The sequence below is a fragment of the Limulus polyphemus genome, unplaced genomic scaffold (genome assembly GCF_000517525.1).
Source record: "Limulus polyphemus unplaced genomic scaffold, Limulus_polyphemus-2.1.2 Scaffold658, whole genome shotgun sequence".
Classification (NCBI taxonomy): Eukaryota; Metazoa; Arthropoda; class Merostomata; order Xiphosura; family Limulidae; genus Limulus; species Limulus polyphemus.
Genome location: NW_013666268.1, coordinates 234,831 through 241,873, shown reverse-complemented (window position 1 = coordinate 241,873; position 7,043 = coordinate 234,831). Strand labels below are relative to the sequence as shown.

The following is a 7,043-nucleotide window of genomic DNA, read 5'->3' as shown; positions in this document are numbered from 1 at the left end:
TTTTAACATGAAAATTACTTTGCACACGGACTATTCAAACCAAATACTCAGTATTGGTTGGAGACGGCTTGAATGGGTAATGAAGAAAAACTTTAATATAAGTTTAACATAACAGCAAATGTACAACTTTTCGACACTGTTTTGTCATCATCAGGTACCTGATTATTAGTCTCAAAGTGGGTTCCTCGTCATCGAAAATACTCAATATATTCATGGACAAAACTTTATTAAAAGTACTTCACTAAGAAATGTGACTTTTTGTATGTGAAAGACTTGTAATATTAACTGAAAGATTGCCAAATTTCGTGAAGATATACCCAATATATAGAGAGTTATAAGTATTAAAGTTATGTCAACTTTAAACGAGTACAGAAGGTCACGTGACTCGGTCAAATTGACCGACCCCGTGTTGGAAGAGTTAAGGCTAATTGTCGTAGATTATATCGCGGGTAAACTCGTGCTTCCCATACCAAGCGTATTTAAACCTTCCACTTAAATGTCAATTTTTAGGCACCTGTTGAAATTTGTATTGGGATATAATGGCATTGTGTTGTCTATAAGCCACGAAAAGGTAAAAAATGAAGTTAATGTGTTTCCTTGCGTGTTTATTTATGTTACTGAAGTAATTGTCTTTGAAGTTAATGTTATGAACGTCTAATTTTGCACATTAAATATCATTCACTTTTGCACTGGTATAAACTTAAAAGTACCACTATACAATTAGCCAATAGGAATATTGAGTTTCTATGTGAGCTAGCAAGCATACACGCACGGACTGAGTGACATATCGTTCCTTTAATTACATAGATTAGAGGTAGGTATGTTAAACCTTTTTCGTAAAGTTGAAAACATTGAATAATTCTGCAGTAGTTGTTATGAATCTTTATAAACCAAACAGACTTCTAGAAGTAATGTTTCTGAAGAGTTAATTTTTAACAAGAAAATTTAGAGTTGAAACAAATCAGTTGAAAACGTGAAAAGTCCAACAGGAATTTGATCAATGAGGTAAATGGGCACAGTGAATTTAGAGCTCTAATTTAAATAATAAAAGTAGTTAACTTTAATGAAGGTCACGTGACATGTGACTTCATGGGCACCAAGTGGCTCTACAGACGTTAAGGTTGAATTAACCTTTAACTCCAAGAGTTCCATAATCACGTGACCTATGATACCATATCCCGCAGAGTGACGCCAAAGGGCAAATAGTTCCAAACTGTACTGCTAGGGGCGATGAGATTATCTATGGAGCATGGGCAGATATTTATTTTTTGGATTTCGAGAGAACCACCAGAGAGTCTAATCAGGATGTGAAATACAGTCATTTTGCAGAAAAGAAATTATATTTCATTTTCTACTGTTCTTAACACGATATTAACTTCTGAATAATCATTAGGGTCAGCTATATAGTTTTACTTCAATATCAATAACTAACAAAAGCGTTTAAATTCTGAAAATTAGTATTTTACGTTTTACAATTTAAATCAGCGTATAGTATACTTCAAGGTTTACACATGCACTAAGTTAACTTACAATTTACGTAGTCATAAAACATTGTATGATGTCGCTTTATACGTAAAATGTTCAAGCTCTAAATCTAGTTTATCATACGAATTAGATAAACTAAAAGCAGTACAACAAGTACAAATGAAAAATAGGCATTACGACAGTATCATGCTATATATAGCCCTGTTTTCATTCTGAATATTTAAAAATGAACGTTTAATTCTTTACATTTATAATTTTTGTATAGTGTACTTCATACTTTTCCATATACTAGTTTAACTTTCGATCTACATAATGGTCTGTTTCCTACGTTAACATAGAACATTCGAACTCTAGAAATATGTTATATAAAAGCATTAATTAAAGTTGTATGCCCTAACGAAAACGGACAGTGAGATTGTGTGAAAATTAGTACACAATCTTTCCCATGCAAGTTTCAAAAGTATCAGAGAATGAGATTTTATTTGTTTATCATACAGGTAAATCCAGACCATTCAGAAGCTCATCTTGAGAACTGGAGAAAAAAGAAGGTATAATACATAAATCATGGTTAATTTCTTGAGGGTCTGAACAACTACTTTCCCTTAAAGGTTGAATAAAGATGTTGACTGGATTTGATCTTCGAGAGAAATCAAGTTTTTTTTTTTAAATAACAATTATGGGGATTTACTTAAAAGATAAATGGCCGAAAATTAATTTGTCAATTATGTATAAAACCAACTAAATAATTCAGTTTTAACATGTAAATATTTCATAACTTTTTCAAATATTTTTCAAGCTTTTTCTTAAACTCCCTTAAATTAGCTGCATTCACGACATCTGAATGCAACCTGTGACAGAGGCCAACCACCCTGCTTCAAGAATAATGCTGTCTTAGATGGAGATAACTTCCAGATGTTTGTGTGTGTGTTTGTAGTTAAGCACAATGCTACACAATGGGCTATATGTGCTCTGCCCACCACGGGTATTGAAACCCAGTTTCTAGCTATGTAAGTCCGCAGACATATCGCTGTGCCATTTGGTGGGGGGGGGGGCAAGATTACTTCTTCTCTGCCAAATCTCTATTTGTATCTCTTACCCTTACCATTCTTACCATTAAATAGGAAAAAGATGATGCATAAACACTATCAATTACATTAACAGTTTTAAACACCTCAATTAAATCCTATCTAATTATGTTTGTCCACAGAAAACAAGTTCAGAGATCTTAATCTATTTTCGTATGACAACCTTTCCATCCCAGGTATCATCCTCTGAGCTCTTTCCAACAATTCAGTGTCTTTTCTAAAGTAAGGAGTCCAAGACTGAACACAGTAGTTCAAATGTGGCTTAACCGATGACCTGTACAGTGGCATTATAACCTCTTTAGACTTGTATTCATTATTTCTGTAGATACAACCTAAAATCCTATTTGCCATTCCACTAGCAAAAGCACATTGCTTGGATGACATTAGAGTCTAATGAACCAGAACACAAAGATCTCATTCTTCTATAACATTGTTAAGGCTATTCATATAAAAAATCATACTCGTAATTTAAATCATGATAGCCCACATGCACAACCTTGAACTTTATTTTTATTAAAGGCCATCTGCTATATATTTGTCCAACTCACCAAATAACACAAATTATTTCATAAAGTAGGAGTATCCTCCTCACAACCCCCAACACCCGAAACTTTCATGTCATTCACAAGTTTAAATAATCTGTTTATCATTTCTTCATCTATGTCATTGATGTAAATCCAAAACACTAAAGGCCCTAACGCTGTACCCTGAGGTACCACACTCATGACATTAATCCAATATGACAGAATTCCGTTTATAACAACTCCCTGCCTTTTTTTTCCATCGAGCCAGTTTTTTATCCATTGAGCCAACTTATCCCCCATTCCTACAGAAATAATTTTTTAAAATGCATATTATGTGACATCTTGTCAAATGCTTTCTAAAAATCCAGATGCACCAAATTCACCCTCGTTCCCTTTTCTACATGACCAGTAACATCCACAATATATGTCTAAAGAGTAGTAAGGGAAAATAATCCCCTAGTGAAACCAGGCTGACTATTCAACAACAAAAATGTTAACTTTGTTAAAAATTACTTTGCAAATCATCATTTACCAGATTTTCAAAAACTTTTCCCACTACTGATGAAAGACTAATAGGTCTATAATTACTCGGACAATTTATATCAATCCCTAGAAAAAATAGTAACATTAGCCAACTTCTAATCTTCTGCCCACTATTCAAGGACTTAGAAAAATAGTAGCAAGTGATGACTCATATATCCAATCCCTAATCTCTTTCAAAACCTTTAAGTAAATATTACCTGGCCTAGGAGCTTTATCATTCTTTTAAACTTCCCATTTTGGTCTTAACAAACTCAAAATCCATGCGATCATCTGGTTCATCAGACATTGGTATTTCTGTATCCTCCTTCAAGGGCCATGCCCTATCCTAGAATTTTTTTTACCCTTGCAACCACCTTCTTTATGTCTGTAAGGAACATGCCTATCTTAAATATTTAAGAATTTATGTAAAAAAATTCTTCATTTGATCAATATCTCCAACTAATTCAATTGCCTAGTTAACAGCATATAATTCTTATCTCATCTCTTCGAAGTTTGTTTAAATATTGAACTAAAATCTCGTCATTCCTTATCTCAATATACAGCAAAACATCAAATCTAATTAAGCAATGATCACTTGCACCCAAATGTTTCTCAATTTCTATCCTATAAACCACTTCTTTAATGGAAATCAACAATAAATCTAAAAAAGAATTGCTTCTAGTAGGTTCCCTAACCAATTTTTGAAGAAAACCATCCCACTCCACTGTCTAATCCTAGTTTAAAGTTGCCCCTAGAGTTGAGTTAATAGCCCTTGCAAACGACCCATTTCTTGCCCTATTTAAATGCAAATCATACGTTTCATAAAAGCTTCCTTTTCCTACTGAACTGATCCCAGAAATCCAAACAGCCAACCTGCTTTTCCCTATATATTAACCTAAGTCAGCCATTTAGCTCCAGTGACCTACTTATAATTTCATCTACACAGTTATTTCTTGGGAGTATCTCTGACAGAATTAGTTACTATGTTTTTTTTTCTTTGAATGCCTTGTACTTAACAATTAGCTCCTCTGACTTACCGTTTCCTACATCATTAGCCTCTATGTACACTATAAAGGCTGCATCACCTTTACTGTACCACTTGCTCTGTCGGTTATATCCTTTATCCCTGACCCTTGATAACACAATCTAATTCATTCCTCTCTATTTACCCCACAGACTTTCTTACCAATGTGCTGTACAAATAATCCCATATAATAATAACATCCTTATGTTTATCATTCCCATTTCTATCTGTCTTTTTTGTTACTCTTACCTTCTCAAGTCCATCATTAGCTCAACTTAAAGGCTGAAATCTGTTATTTAATAAAACCTGCTCACTATAAATATATTTAAATTCGCTATTACTTGCCATATTAGTTCTATTTTTAACAACCCGAATGTCATTATGACAGTTTTTGACAACTGTTACTTCTATATTATTCTATCAGTACTGTTTTAAATACCTAAATGTCATTATGACAGTTTTTGACAACTGTTACTTCTATATTATTCTATCAGTACTGTTTTAAATACCTAAATGTCATTATGACAGTTTTTGACAACTATTACTTCTATATTAGTATTACTCTGTTATGCTAAATCAACACGAAACTACAAGATATTAATTATTCACAACTTAAATATAAATTACGTCACGCCTCAAACATAGTACAACAGAAAACGTGGTTCGTAGTTTGAGAATAATAAATTTTAAGAACAGAGATTTAGTTAGTGATATACAATATTATTTTGATAGGAAAAATTTGAGACTCTGTTTGACGTGAAGAAATACAACGCCCTCCTTGAGAGAGGTAAGTATGTTGAAAGTTTTTTTTTGTAGAAAGTTATTAACTTAAAGGAGTAAAATTTAAGACCTGGTCAAATTCGATCCTTCGAACAGATGCTTTAACCAAATAAATGAACTACACTTCGATGTTACAGCTTTTATTTGTTCGCAGTGATATTATTTTTGAAGTAAACGTGAGTTATTTTAATTTATATTTATAACCCATAATTATTTTATCGCCATGTTAATTATTGTGGGAAGTGACGAATTAAGTATTTAGTTATAGAAAAATTAAGAATAACGCACCATCTTGTGATACCGGAAATTAATCTGAAGATGAAAGACACATATAAACTAAGACCCGTAAGCACAGTCACGGAGTTCAATCGCGCCTGGCATTTGTCTTAATTTTTTTTAGATGAATTTTTAGTATAGTAGGGTTCTGTGTCACCCTAAACATTTCTGTATTAAGTTACATTGTTGGATATCTTTATTTATGTCTTTTTTTTTTTCACAGTTGTAGTACGAGAGCAATAATTTATTTACATTATATATTTTATTAATGTCCTATCTTTGCAAGTAAGTTTCCGGATTGAAAATGCAAAAATCCTTATGTTCTGATGGACAGAGCGCAGATGGTTTATTGTGTAGTTTTGCGCTAAAAAAGCAATAATAACAACTATTTGAAAATGAATCATGTGGAGTGTTTATCTTTTTAACTTCGGGACATGTGGGTAAAAATAAACAAACGTTTTAAATGTAAAGAAGAAGAAGATTTTCACAGTTCATTTCTAGACAGTTAGACAGATTTTGTTATAATATCATAAAATAGCTAAACAGTTTTGAAATACCGGATTCAAGTGTAAAGAATGAAGCATTCGTGTTCAGATAAGTTATTTAACCCGCATTAACTATAATTTTAAAACATATCGTATTTTGATTTTTATATTTGTATGAAAATATTTTAAATACCTTAGAATATTTTCTTAAGTATAACCCGTCAGTAGTAAACCTCTCACTCTGGACACACGCGCTGATTGGGCTGCCTCAAGGGAGAAGGGGGAGGGGAAAACCATCAAAGATGAAGACGTCGTAGTTCAACAAAGTGTCACCAGAGGGCACAACTAATTTATGGAGGGCTGAAATTATAGTTAAATGCCAGACAGGCGGTCATAATAGATGATTAAGTAGAGAACGTGTTTCTAGACAGTCATGACTCATACAATACATGTCTCATCATCTCGATAATTAATCTCTAGTTAATTGAATAAATCGTCCTAAAAAGGATGCTTAACACTAATTAATTAGTTAATCTTAAAAATGAGAGTAATTGCTAATTCGTTAGTTAATTAATAATTATAACAGTTATATTACCTCATGTGGATTTTGAAACTGTTACTGTAACATGAATTATCTTTAATTTACACTTTATCAAATGTATAAAAATTATCGGTTATAAATCAGAGCTCTGTGATTTTTTTATATGAAACTCACTTCTCATCATAGACTAATATACTATCTTTAGTATATGTAAGTAAAATCTCGGACACACTTATTGAAACATTTGTGAACAAAACTTCAAGATATACTAATATGCTATTTAAGAAAACTTCTTAGTTTATAAACTACTGACTTACACCT

General features: G+C 32.4%; 1 pseudogene; it reads left to right on the top strand.

The window, feature by feature from the left end:
- Positions 1–7,043, top strand: part of LOC106459763 — a 37,548-nt pseudogene that overhangs the window by 26,733 nt on the left and 3,772 nt on the right.